The sequence below is a fragment of the Wyeomyia smithii genome, chromosome 3 (genome assembly GCF_029784165.1).
Source record: "Wyeomyia smithii strain HCP4-BCI-WySm-NY-G18 chromosome 3, ASM2978416v1, whole genome shotgun sequence".
Classification (NCBI taxonomy): Eukaryota; Metazoa; Arthropoda; class Insecta; order Diptera; family Culicidae; genus Wyeomyia; species Wyeomyia smithii.
The window spans coordinates 186,513,682-186,528,866 of NC_073696.1; the positions used below are offsets into that span (position 1 = coordinate 186,513,682).

Below are 15,185 nucleotides of genomic sequence, written 5' to 3' on the forward strand. Positions count from 1 at the left end.
GCGATGTCATCAGTTTTGAATTCAATTCCAACAATATCATGTGTTTTATCTGCTATTGCATATCATTATTCGTGCACAAACAGGATGACATACATAGAACGGGCTATTCGTCTAATACGCGTCCAACTAGATCTGGAGCAGTCGATGTGTGAAATCGACCGACACTGTCATTGTGTATTGTTTCGTCCTGACGAATGTATCCACTGTTAGTGCTAAATTATTTGAAATCAACAACCATCACACCCTGATTAATGAGAAAATTCCCTGCTGTACAATGGCGCTACATTAGCGCACATCAACAGGCTCGTTGGTAAATCACAGCTGCATTTAATTCACATTGGGACAAAACTAAAATCTGGCAGGAAAAAAATAATAACGCTCTTTCACATTGTTTACTGGTGTAATTATTTAGATGTTTAAATTAGCCCTAGTTTTGACGCTAAGATGTCGCAGTTTCCGACAAAGTTGTAAGTTAGTGATCCTCGCTGAAACCAGGCCGCTAGGTGCACAAGGACTTTCACATCTGATATAAATGTTCATAGTTTTCAGAAATAGTGAAAAAACGATAATTCCATTTTTGTTTGATCAAATCTGTTGACTCCTCGATCTCCAAGTGGTGAAAAAGTGTTGGAAAAAGTTGAAATTTCAGCAATTCTTGACGTTTTTGTGTTATTGTGTTATGTAACCTACCACAAAAAACAGTTTCATGAAGGGCTCAAAATTGTGCTAATTAATTGTGCACAAAAACTGCACGCTGGCTTTCTTCTATGCAGTATAGAGCATTTATTTTGCTCTCCTTCTAATCTCAAATTTACATAAAAAAACTCATACTTCAAACCGGTAGCTAGAATCCGGTAGCTAGAATCGATCTCTAAAATACAGCAGATGTGAATCAAACCAGATGATTAAAATCCAATCTCCCGCGATGGCATACTGATTGATTTATCGTCGAACTGGAGTGTTGAAATATCCAATTTGTTAAAAGGCAATTTAAGTATACCTATTAATCTCGTATTTTTGACAATCACGAGCTTGCGATGGAAAAACAGCAAAATTTGTATGCGTGCTTCATGATTGGTCATAAATAACACTTGCACGTACCTTTATATATAAAATCGTATGTGTTTTTACCACTAAACCGATCAATAAGAATTTCACCAGCGATTATTGCGGTTATAGGGGGCATAGTCAGCACACGAAGTGAAGTCTGTACCCAACGTTATAACAAAACTATGAAAACACAAATGCAATACATAATGGAGAACGCTTCAGCTGTCAATCAACAATCTATTTTTACACATTGAAAAAATAAACAATACCTGGAAATGAAAGCGTTGTTCTCAAGTGAAGTAAAAATGTGCCACGAGAAAATTAACTTATGTAAGCACGACATTTCTTATTAGCAGAGCGTGTTTACTTTACACGCCAATTCTTGATTTATAGTTACAGTAGAATAGAACTATTTTTTTTTATACGAGGATGATCCGATAGTCGCTTAGCCATTCTCCAGACACCCTCGCCGACAGCACACGTCCAATGCGTGCGGGGTTTGCCTCGAAGTTGTCGGCCTCTATCCGGGTCTCTGCTGAGTCTTATCTTTACTGGTCGTTCATCCGCCATACGTGCTACGTGGCCTATTCTCTGTAACCTGCATCCTTATTTTATCAGCTTGAGTATACTTTGCACAGATTGTGATTTATACGCCTGCGTCACACTCTATTTACTTGTTTACCACCAAGTATTGATCAAAGGATTCCACGCTCGAAACCCCAAGCGCTCGACAAAAAGCTTACTTTCACATCAACGATTCATGTCCATGAAGCGCCACCGGAAGGATCAGCATCCTGTTCGCTGTGGAACCTAAGTTGGCAACGCAATTTTGAGTAAACCCTATCCGATGAGTCACACCCAGGTGCTTTAAAAAACGTCTACCGAGCAAGATGACGTGACAAAAATCCACAATTTCCACAATTTTGTATCGTCCATGAATCATAAATCAACTACTACACACCTGCGACCAAGGGCAAGCAAAACATGCTCCAATTAAGGCGGAGACTTACCAATGAGCCTGAAAAGTACATAGTTTACTTTGTTAGCCGACGGACCGTTTACCGGTCTCACGCCGACGGAATTGGGGATATCCTGCTTCTTCTAACTTAGGCAGCCGTTCTCCATTCGCTTTGTACACCAGCAGATCATGCATTTTCTTCCACCGTGCTTATCCACCGGAGGCGAGGCCTACCACGGAGTCAACGGTCTCTCTCGTCAGGTATTCTGTCTACATGTCCAGCCCCCGAAACCTGCTCCACTGTACACGCAAAATTCAATCTAGTCTTGTACAATCAATGTGTCTTCCCGATTCGCACAAATTTTGCACTGAAATCGCACAATAAATCTGTGAAATGCATAACGCCACAGTTGTACTGCGAATACATTGATATAGACTGAAATCAGAATATATATCACATACACAAGAATCATGATGTTCCGGTAAACTTCAGTTTCGGGCGAACGATCATTTTGGTGCGCTCGAAAAATCGTGCTTCATTTTCGTGCACCGGTTCATATGTACGACTTGCTCATTTCTAATAATATTCTGCAGCCAAAACAACCTTCAGCGATTCATGTTTCCCCACACAAGTTAGTGACGCTGGTGCCAGTAAGGGACGATCCATTAATGATGTCACGCAAAATTTGGAAAAAAATACCTCCCTCCCTCCCCCTTGTCACAAGCTTCACAGCTCCCTTGACCCCCCCCCCCTTACTTACGTCACGTTTTTAAACACCCTCCCTCCCCCTTTTTTGATATTAATTGATTGAAAATCGAGAAATTTGTTAGAAATGCATTTTTTCTTAATAAGAACGATTTCACTGAGAGGAAAGCTGAAACTGAAAGGAACAGAAGATCATAGAAGATAACTAGAAAACGTTTAGTTCAAAGTCCAAGGATGCTGTTGATGGAGTCGCATATCGACGACATAGAAAGCCGAGACAGTAACTGCAGCATCATTGCTGATTTTTGAAAGACCATCAATATTAAGCTCCTCTTCTTTAATCAATTCGCAATCTAAATCCTCTTCACATGTTACATTAGCCAAGCATTTTTATTTACGATTTATCACAAGTTTTGTATTTATTGATTGGATTGAGAGACACTAAAAATTAATGAAATTGCGCTGTCATTCATAAACGAACATGCACGGTAAAACAGAATTAACGAACATTATGCTTTTTAACGTGAAAAAAAATTGTCATTTATGTTATCTAGAGCAAATCTTAAGCAAAAAAAGGGTTCGTAGAACTATAAATGAATGATGCAAATATCATAAATAGTTCTGAGTTGAACTTTTTTTTTTTTTTTTTTTTTTGAGTTTAAATGTGATGTCACACTCAAGCTAACCCCCCCCCTCCCCCATATGTCACAAGATGTAACAATAATTGAAACCCCCCCCCCCCCCCCTAAACGCGTGACATCATTAATGGATGGTCCCTAACGACCCCGAGATACCGCGGGTAAACGGTGCCTAACAACCAGTTGAGTAGTCTAAGTTAGAATAAATCCCCTTTCCTTTTATGTGAGTGCGCTTGAATATTTTGGTATGAATGTTAATATATGAATGATGATGGATACACGTAAACATGTACGAATGCTTTATTAACCCCGAGCTCACCGCGGGTAATCGGTCCAAAAGTTAATATTAGAATAAGTTAGGGAGGATATCGAAGAAGACAAAGGAAATGAAATATGGAAAAAGTCTGTTTTGGAATTTAGTTGTAATTTTTGTGATTGTTAATTGTTAAAATAGTTTAAATAAATTTACATGTTTGGAAAAAAAAAAAAAAAAAAAAAAAACGTGGATTCATATGCATATGAACAAAATCTCACCATCCAACTTTTGCGTGTATAACTTTTTTTATGTCAGCAACTCGTGATTCATGCGTCTGCGCCACACTCTATCTGCCAATTTGCTGCCAAATATTGATCGCGAAACTTAACGCCTAAATACTCCGAGTATTCGTCAATCAGCTTCCTTCAACATCCATGCCTCATGTACGTAACAGCAACCAGTAGGATCAGCGTCCTATGCAGCGCAAGTTTAGTGCGAGTTTGCAAACTACGGGATCTTAGCGTAATTCGTAGAAGATCTTGTTCGCAGCTGCAACTCTTCGTTTCACTTCGCGGCTCATATCGTTGTCACATGTCACAAGCGTACCAAGATAAACGAATTCATGAACTACTTCAAATCGTTTTCCAACAATCCCCACCTTAGCACCAATACCAACGGAACTTTCACGCTCCCTACCAGCTACCATGTGCTTTGTTTTGGAAGATTTGTTAATGAGTCCCAACCACGCTGTTTTCCTTTTGAAAGGCCTGAAGGCCTCCACGGTCCTACGGTCGATACCGATGATATCAATAATGTCCGTTAAAACCAATGTAAGATTTCGTAATAATCCATTGCACGTTCGCTCGTCGTTGCCTGGTATTCGTCGATAAAGGATTTCTTTAACGGTCTCAATCTGAAGAACAGAAGTACTTTGTATGCGGAGTTAAGGCAACGGATCCAGTCGTTGCCCCTTTTTTATGATGTGGCATATGAGGACTTCTGACCAGTCGCTCGGCATTTTTTATCCACCCAGATCCTTATTTTGATCCGGTGTATCGCATACTGTAGCCGCATGATTCTCGCTTTTAGAGGTTCAAACGGGATACCATCCTTCTTAGCGGCCTTGCCGTTTTTTAGCTCACTAATCGTCTTTTTACTCTCCTCTTGTATTGGTGGATCTGCAACTTGTTCGTAATTCATAATCCTTATCCTGTTCCTGTTTTGTTCCTTTTGCTCTTCACTGTTCAATAAGACCTGAAAGCAGCGTTGCTAAACGAGCGAGAAGCATAACATAGCCACTCCTTTCTGAACTGAACATATCCCTTAGAAGAAAAAATACGCAATATAGTTTGTTCATTGACTCATTTATGCACACGTTTACGCGTAACATATAAATATAATGAAAACTTCAACACGCTCAATAGCATTTGAGTTTATTTTCGATTTTCAACTACCTACATCGAAAAGTTTATTTCGCGACCTCATGAAAACCAAAAAAAAAAACTGTATAGTTCTGTACTATTTCTAGAAAATCTGTAATTTGTATATACAGGGGTGACATTGCGCATTTCGCTTCGAATAACTCGAACCGAGAGAAATCAAACTCGTTTCGAGATGGAGTTGGTATTGCGTATTATTTTCGACACCCCAATTTTATCGCAGTTTATGTCGAGCAAACATTGACTCGAAAATAAATGTCAGATTTGTCTAGGGGCTGGACAACTTTATTTTCATGAAAATATTTCGGTAGTATTATACGATATCGGTTGATGAATTTTGATATTTATTATTTATCCGACACATTGACATCACACCGACGCCTAATAATGCAACGATAAATACTTTGTAATATGTAGTATTGGAAATATTCCGCCATATATCAATAGTGTCTTGCCCCTAGAGATTGGCATTTTTCACGTTTATAATAAGATTTGTCCTTGAAACAAAATATTAATCTTTGAATGTTTTTCTACGATCTTCTAGTGATGAAAATGGTTTTAGGAATATACAAAGACGTAAACAATAAGATATGAGAATTAGGCTTACATTAAATGAAACAAAGTTAGTTATTTTCTGATGCAAAAGAAATTTCTTTTTCATGGTTTCGTCAACATTTCAGAATAAGGCGGGGAGCACTCAAACCTATTTTAAGTACAATATTTCCCTCCAAACTGCACTAGTACAATTCCTGCTCCGTTAAAGTTAGCCCCTACTTTGAATCTACTCGCTAGTGGAATTAATGTTTTTCCGCTCCACAGATGTTTAGTGGAATTATTGATGTTTTAGTCAACAAACTTAAGTACAAACGAACGTCTTCAACTTATCAACCATTTTTTATCACTTTCGAGCTAAAAAATGCTCGATCAAACTATTACGTAATGCCAGTTTTGCTCGAAGATCAACTGCAATAATACGCCATCTAGTCGTTTCGAGCTCGAATCGAAATCGGCAATGTCAAATGTGGTCGAAACGAACAAAAATTACTCGAAACGAAATGCGCAATGCCACCCCAGATATCTGTATGAAAAACACACAAAAAATCTGTATAAGTACTGATAAATCTGTATATGTGGCATCCCTGCCTACTCGTCGAAATATTCTTTTTGCCACTCCGCTTCGTCGTGCCTTGTCACTCCGTATCTTAATAATGCGTCTTGACGGTCTTGACAATCACCTCCGCTGGTTGTGCTCGCGAGAAAGGGAGGTACACGCGAGTGGGAAAGTACACGAGCGAGAGTGTGTGCGAGAAAACTCGCAAGCAGCAACGCTTGGTAGTGTGAAATGAAAAAAGTAAAAGAGAACGAGAAACAGTGCGACAGGAGTATCTCTAGTGTGAGATTTTGGTAGCGGCGAGAACGCCACTTGGAGTATCGCATGCTTTTTGCGAGCGAGTTTAACAACGCTGCCTGGAAGTACTTCCACTTGACTGCAACCATCGGTTTATCCGTAAGTAGGTTGCCGTCCTTGTCATTACATATGATCGGCACAGGGAAATTCCTGCTCCTGGCTCTGTTGGCTGTTTTATGAAAGCTCCGTTCGTAGCTCCGAGCAAAGTTGTCTTCTTCGCTGGCGAGCACCTACTTCTCGTGCTCGCGCTTCCTGCGACGGTGGACTCTGTTTTCAGGAGCTCTTGCCTCCCTGTATCTCTCTATGTTCTAACGTGTATTCACAGTAAGCATGCCACTCCTGGCACGGTTCTTCTCGTTCGTCGCTCTCTGGCACTCGGAAACCCGCCGTTCCGCCAACTTCTACGACGCGTCGTACTTACCACCCTCTCGCGGACTGTAAATACTACTTCTCAGCCCATTCATGTCTTCCACTCATTTCTTTTGTTGTTTTGCGATCCATTGATCCAGCTTCCTGACGTATTCTTCTTCCACGCCATAAGCTTTCAAACGATGTAGGCTGAAACGCATCGGTCTCTCTGTGTGACATTTCAGCACGTTTGACAACCGTGCACGGATCTCGCAAACGACGAGATAATGGTCAGAGTCACTGTTTGGACCCCGGTAAGCCCTAACACATCCCTAACATCCGAAAAGTGCTGATCGTCAATCAGTACATGATCGATTTGGAAGCGTGCTTCTCCATTTAAATGCCTCTAGGTGTGTTTCCGAATATTTAAACGTGGAGAAAAAGAGTTCCATATGGTCGTTCTTCTGACCGCGGCAAAGTTTATCAGCCTAAGGCCGGTATCATTTGTTGACGAATGGAGGGTATGCCTTCCAATGACCGAACGGAGGAATTCCTTTCACCCAACCTGCATGTTAGCATCGACGATAACGATTTTCATATCGTGTTTGGGGCACTCGTTATAGGTTCGTTCCAGCTCTTCAAAGAACTCATTTTTGACGTCATCGGATTCGTCGTTTGTCGGTGCATAGGTATTGATTAAACTGTGTTTGAAGAATGCGCCCTCAATCCCCAACACGCAAATACAGTCATCTACGGGCCTCCACCGGATGACTCTGGCTTTCTACTTCCCCAGAACTATGAAACCATCCGCTGTTTTGCCGCCACATTAGTAGAGTAGAAGTGTGTGCAATAAAGTCTATTTTACGGAAATCCCTTTCTCCGGACTTTGGCACCAAACCTACTGATTCGCTGCGATTTTGACTTCCCGCTGCTGTAGTTTTTGAGCAAGCAAGCCAGCACTTGTCAGTTCATTGAGAGATCGAACGTTCCAAGTACCCAATTTCCAACTGTTTACCGTTTTCTGTTTCCGTGTTCATGGCCTAGGTCTTCACCGATTGTTCCGTTCCGTTTTTCTAATTTCGTTGTTCGTTGTTAGCAGAGGTTCCGGTATGCTACCTTACCAGGGTCGTGATACCTACATCCTGCTGATTAGGCTGCCATCTTAGGTGTAGCTGACGGGATACAACATTTTATGACTCAGTCGCCTGCACCGAGCCAGACGCTGTTATACGCCGCCTCTAACATGGGAATACAGTCGCGTACGACCGTCCTTCCCAGTCAGCATACGATCAAACTTTCCACCGGGGGTTGGTTACCTGATCTCCGCTAAGTCGTATCCCGGTCGTCACCTCGTTAAGGTTGGGTAGGAGTTATTGAACATACGCAAATGGCCACATTAGGGTCTCAAGTTACACGCGTCCAGCCATTTACCAACTAACCAGAAGTTTTATTGTCACGGTGTTATCTATATCGACTACCTGGAGAAGAAAAAAATGGTTACTCTGCTCCAGGTAGTCAATGTTTAACAAATTTTTCATTCACCGTATTTTTCAGATTTAGCTTCGTGTGGCTTTTTTTCTGTTTCCAACTTTAAAGTAGCGACTCACCGAGCGGACATTTGAGTCAAATCAGGAGGGGATCATCGCCATGGATGGTCACTGTGCAGAGCTTTGCAGAACGTATTTTTAAGAAGTTGTAACATCGCTGAATCAAGTACCTTACCATATCAAACACTGTCAAGCCGTGGTGTGGTTTTTGCTGTACGTAAGAGTCGTCCCCATTCCACTTGGTCAATGGCTGCAGTTCGCCAGCTCTGCAGTCTGCGTAGGGTCCGTAAGTCGATTCATCTTGCTCGCTGTGCACTTCTCCGTCTCGTCCCTGATGGATTGGTTTCAACGACCACGGAGGTATAACAAGCACAAAAGAAGGTTATACGCTATTGCGCAAACGTCACGCTTGACGTGAAGAATGCGTTCAATAGCACCAGATGGGACTCCATAGCGCTTGCGCTAAGGAGCATACATGTAACGGTGTCGCTGTACAAGATTCTGGAAAATAACTTCCAGAACTAGGTCAGAAGTGCGTCCGCAAGAGTTCCGCAAGGTTCTATCCTGAGACCGGTGTTGTGAAATGTCATGCATGACGGAGTGTTCTCTCTCGCTCGTAGAATTTCCATGTATGTGCGACAAGACCAGACACGTCACATACAATTTGCAGGTTGCTCTTTCGCTTCTCTTTCGGTTCGGATTGCGACGCGCAAGGCGATATCTCGTTGCTTCACGAAATGAGCGAGACACTCGTGCTCAGGGATGCCACATGTACAGATTTATCTGTATTTTACAGATTTTTGGCCGAAGTAACGGTACAGAATCTGTATATACAGATATACAGATTTTCGTCGAAAAGTACAGATATACAGATTTTTCGAAATTGACATTAATTTTTAAAAACAATCCAAGTTTTATTTCATTAAATATTAAGCAAATTGAACATATTTTCAACTCCCCACACGTTTTAAGCTAAAAATTTTGTTTATGTACCATAAAAACTTAAAAAATACAAAGTTCTTTATGTTTAAACAACACAGATTTTTTTTACAGATATTTTTGTTCCAGATACAGATGCTCAGATTTTTTCAAGGGAAAACAGATTTAAATGTGGCAACCCTACCCGTGCTGTACATACTTGATACCAGTGTTGTTAGTCTCACTCATACTGTCGGTGCGTGCTTGCTGCTTGCTGGAATGCATGAAGACGAAAAAGTATCTCGAAAGCGTGTGTGCAAAAGACTTGAAAAGCGTAGCATATGTTTTGTCCTCAAGCAGAAAGGAGGAGAATGGTTTTGCTTCTCGCTCGCTTTGCAATGCTGCTTGATACCAGTTAAAACTGTTTAGGTGTAGTAGTTTGGAGCTGCCAAATACATCAGAGAAACGCTAGAGCGTGAATTGCGTTATGCCCAACACGCAATCATTGTACTGGTTCCAAATTACATCAACAATTGCGCTAAAAACGCACAATTTTGTCCAGTAAACTGGAGTTGGCGCACTATAAGACGAAGGTCATGGTTGTGAATAACCACAAATCAAAGCACCAGGCGGTGGTCAGTATAGGAGACTGCACCATTTTTGAAGCTCTTGACGATAAGCTCACATTTAAGAGTCACGCCAACTGTGCTTGTAAGAGGGCTTTAACGGCTATTGCCGCACTATCTCGAATAACTCAGCGGTTAATGGCAGCAAGCTTAAACTTGTGTGCTTGTGTGGTTTCGTCCCTACTTAGGTATGGAAGGCCAAGGCCGTTTAAAGTGCTAGGTACTAACAATTGTCGTGGTAAACTGGAAAGTACCTACAGGATCATGTGCCTGAGGGTTGCGATTGCGTTTCGTACAGTGTCACACGACGCAACCTATGAAGCCTTTCGGCATAGATATTAGGGAGGACGTAGAATGCTTCGACTAACATGACACAAGGAGCATACGAGGTACCAGAAGATCATTATCGATGATCAGATGACAGCATAAATAGTCCAATTCCACGAAAGGTAGATGGAAGCATCGAATTATTCCGGAGGTGTCCGGATAGATCGGGAGGCGCCATGAAGAAGATAACTTCCTCCTGACGCAGTTTTCTCAGGTTATGGTTGCTTCAGGCAGTATCTACACAGTTTCGGGCATGCGGGGTCCCCCATGTGTCCGAAATGCGTGGATGCGGAAGAGACTGCTGAGTATAGTAGAGTGTTTGCGTAGTGTGTTGTAGTGTGTTTTTCGTATGTGCTCGTCTTGCGCGTGCGCGGTGCGGCATAATGTGAGCAGGCCAGACACATAATAGTGAGCAGGCCAGACACATCTCCGGACAACTTAGTTATGAGGATGCCTAAGACCCGAACATCTGGAGGGCGGTTTGCGCAGCCGCCTCTAAAATAGTCCTAGAATTGCAAAATAGGCGACAGGTTGACCACCGAAACGCCAGTGTTAGTTAACTGCCAGTCTCAAGTTTATTTAGCTTATTAGCCAGGAGCCAGGAGGTTGCACAATACATAAAAGCCGCTCCCTGAAGCAATACCTAGCGGTCGTCCCGGGGAGTATTATGGGCTGGAGATTGGAGGGTTTTTAGTGGGTCGAACCCCACAAGTTCACAAGTGAAGTTGGTCTCTCAGGTGTTTGGCAGCAAATTTTTCCTCTACCTGTAATTAAAAAAAAATACGTTCTGTTCTCTATCTGCATTCCACCGAAGATGGTACGCAACACCTTTCGCTCGAAACCGCAAGGGTGCGTTGGTCCTCCATAAGCATAGTCCATGTCTCATGGCCACGAAGGACTACCGGTTTGATCAGTGTCCTGTAGATGGTCAACTTGGAGCGGCGTTGAATTCAAATTCTTTTCTGCTGGATCAAGTTCATCTTGCTTTTGTAAACTAAGTACTAATCGGATCCCTCTCTTACGTTTATGGGATTTCTTTGTTTATAATATTCCCAGCTGATTGCTTATAACTTATTGTTTCCTTAACACTTCTTCTCAAAGTTGACTAGTAGCACTCCAGTCGCGGTCCTATGCTTATGGAGCTTTATTGTGTAGAATGGTTAATTGAGCAAGTCCGCAAGCATATGATCCGATGGACAGTATATAATGATCACTACACCTTGTTGAACGAGGTTTTTGGTAAGCTGGAACTTAGTGTCCACGTGCTAGGATCGTCTCTGTGGTTGCTTGCCCGTGAGCGGAATTATTCTTCTTGAATCATCATCATTATTTATCTAATGTAGTTATTGTCATACCTAAACTGCAGCAGTAAACTCAACCTCGGTAATAATTCAACGCATATTTGCTTTCTAGCCACCAAAATAACGAATAAAACCGCCACCGATGGAGGTTATGTAACCTCTGTTGTATTTTCGGAACCGGTGATTACTGGCCCAATCCGCATCCATTGAAATCTTTCGGTCAGCATTGTTAATTAATAGCAGCTCCGTAGGCGCAAGGTTACAGAGTCCGCCTTGGTAAGCGGATGGTCGTGGGTTCGAATCTTAGTAGAATCAGGCCATTTGGTTGCCAAAGGACTTTAGCATAGGCTTATTCTCAGGCTTCCCACCAAGTACCTTTTCTTCAATCTAAATTCTACAGTACCTCTGTTGACTCTCCTTCTAACAAAAATAAGTCCCTGTTATAATAAAACTGGTGAGAGTAACGTATGAAAGTTCACTCCAGGAAATTGTTATTAGGCGATATTGTTAGGAGGGACAGAGGCTCGGTATGGTAGAGTAGTAAGCTTGAAACGGAAAGGAAAAACTTACACACAAGCACGGATATGAATGATAAGCGTATCACTTACTATCAATAGTGATACTGCCAATAATATGAAGTGCGGAGTACAGAAAACACTTGGGCAATATCACAATAGATCTAATCTCTGAGCCCACACAGGAAAAAAATTGTTAATGCCGGAATTCGAGGGAAAATTTCTGTCATATATTTCATTAGTATAGCTCGGGGAGGAGGAGGAGTTTAATCCTCACTTAGCTACACCACTGATTACACACATCATTGATTGCTACTCTGTGATTAATGTGAATCAGAAATGGCACAATGAATCAATCGAATAGGACTAAGGGCTGGGAGTGAACGACCATTCTTATTCTTCAAACTCTGATAACTCAATACTTTTACGGGTCCGATTTAATCTTTTTGTTATCGCTTGCAGTTACTTGTGGCCAGTGATGAAAAACAATTTGTTCCAGTGCCATTACTGCGGTCGTGTTACTATTTTGCCGATGTACTCCGTCCACTAATTTCTGCAGGATTAGGTTCAACTTCAAGACGTCTGTACGCGTTTCGAGGGTAGTTGTTAGCTCGTTAAATTGTTTCAGGAATCCTCGCAAGACAAAGGCCATTATGTTGGCTTCTCCGTGTTCTCTCTTGCAATACACAGTTTCAAGTAGAGATCCTCCATTCTCTTTCATTCTCTACCGAGTCTCACACATCGATTGTAGGAGAGAAACTCTGATTTAAAGAGTAGCCTTCGCGTGGGCTTTACCCAGTGTTTCCTGCGCTTCCCTTGCTGGTTTTAGGGCACTCCAAATTGATTCTACTCCCGCAGCAAAATTGTTCCACGAACCTTTTCTTTGCCTTCAATCCACGCTACCGAAATACCATCCACTGGCCCCTCCCCGGCTTCGAAGTCTACTCTAGCCGCAAACGTCCTCGGAACTTTCCTGGATAGGCAGCGCTTTGGTACGGAGCTTACAGGCTTCGTAATTTGAGATGTTAAGCTTGAAAGCATCCCTGATTTTTGAGCTCTTATACTTCTGATTCAGAGTTTAAGCAGTTCGTGGCTATTAGCAGTAACAAATTACGTGCTGCATGTCGCAACTATATATGCAAGAATCACCGTAAAATATTTCGAGGTCGTGCTGTGGAGACAAATCTTGTAAAATCCGTATCACTTTGAATCAAGAAAATTGGCCTTAACTGAGTTTGTTACAGTGTATACTAATTCAAAACTGCTTTTGATACGGTTAATCATGTCATTGTTTTGTCCAAGTTAGAGAAACTTGGCTGCACGACGCGTTTCTGTGAATGGATGTAATTATATCTTGTTCATAAGCAACGGTTTGTTCGGATTAGAAACTGTCATTCTGCCTGTTTGCTCAATAGTACCTTAAGGCAGCAATCTTGGCCCATTGTTATTTTCCATCATTATTAATGATGCGGTACTGTAACTCAATTTAGGAGAAAAAATGCTTTTTGGTGACGGCTCAAACATATTTTTTATCATATTTTATGTCATATTCTAAGGATTGTGGGGAGTTGCAACACTTATTGATTTTGTTCAGAGATTGATGCTCTTGAAACTACTTGTTGTTAAGCATTGAAAAATGCTTTATTGTCGGCTATTTTTGTACAAGGAATCCTGTTCTATGATTACGACTCATTGAATCAATTTCGAAACGAAGTCCGCTGCCGCATGCTGACATAGAAACATGGAACTATCGCGGTCGCGATGTCTATAAGATATTGGTTTGATTATAAAAACGAATGATTAAAAACATAAACTTTAAAATTAAGTCTAACTAGGAATGATAATTGAACTAGATCATATAATAATAATTCATATAATAGAAAAAAACTTACATAAATAGTTTTACACTGAAAATTTTTTTTGTTATTCAGCTGACGCACATTTCGTAAACATGGTATTCGTAGATTGTACAGTACTTTTGTTGATTGCAAAATTACGCGTAATTGATACGATTCACAAATGAACTTTCGTACGAATGTGGATTTTTATTTTGTAAGATTCGAACCTTAAATCACTACTCAGTAATTCATCTCACGACGCACAGTGGGGCCGTTTTGAAAAAAGACGGTCAAAAGTCTTTTCTCACTTTTGCTCACATTTCAATGGTTTGGTGTCTTCGGAAGAGTTGTTCAGAATACTGATTAGAAAAAACACTAGTTTTTTGGCAATATTTTAAAACTAAGAAAATATGAAGTTCCTGAAGAACCCCGATTCTGGAAAATATGTGTACTTGTACCTCGAAACATGCCAAAACAAATGACGTTGAGTTATACTTCACAAACATTCATAATTTTAAATAATTTGATTTTGAAATTGAAATAATTTTACCTTAAAATCGATCAATCTCGGAGTCAATTCAACAGAATTAACTTCTTTTTTCAGAAAAAAATGTATATTGTTATTATCAAAAACTTTTTCGACCATCTCAAGTCGATCAGTAATAGTTAAGATTTAATTTAATACTATAATACTAACTAACTTAATAAGCAATTAAATGAAATTGTCAGATAGTTCTAATCAGTATTCTGAACAATTCTTCCGAAGATACCAAACCCCTAAAATTTAAGGAAAAGTGCGAAAAGACTTTTGACCGTCTTTCTTCAAAACGGCCCCACTGTGCGACGCCTCCATGGCCCATATTAACCACACTGTAATCATGATTGAATCAAGCTTTCATGAATGAACGTAGCCACAAAACGTCGTAGTAGGTTACCTTGGTATCCGCTGTAGATGTTTACGAGCAAAATTGGTAACCTAGGTAACCACTGCAGTGCTGTCGATTCATGTCAATCATATCGGAATAATTCAACAGTTTCAGTATGATTTTTTCGTACTAACAGAAACTCATTTGGCAACTTGTGACTTTTTTCAACGCAGTGAAAACAGATGAAAATACATACAGTTAAAATTCAGGATTTGTAAAAATTCATTTCAAATATTTCTGCTAATTGAAGCTTGTTTTTGGAAATTTGAGGTAAATATTTTGAAGATTAAAGTATTCTTAGTGTGGTGATTAAAATAAAAAGTGGTACGCCAATGATGAAAAAACTTTGGTTGGCTGCTGAACGAGTCACGTTGTGGCCGTATA

General features: G+C 40.8%; 1 protein-coding gene across 3 annotated transcripts in view; it reads left to right on the top strand.

The window, feature by feature from the left end:
* LOC129732571 (zwei Ig domain protein zig-8-like) overlaps positions 1-15,185 on the top strand; it is an 801,587-nt gene that overhangs the window by 739,197 nt on the left and 47,205 nt on the right. The gene's annotated exons all lie outside the window — the stretch shown is intronic.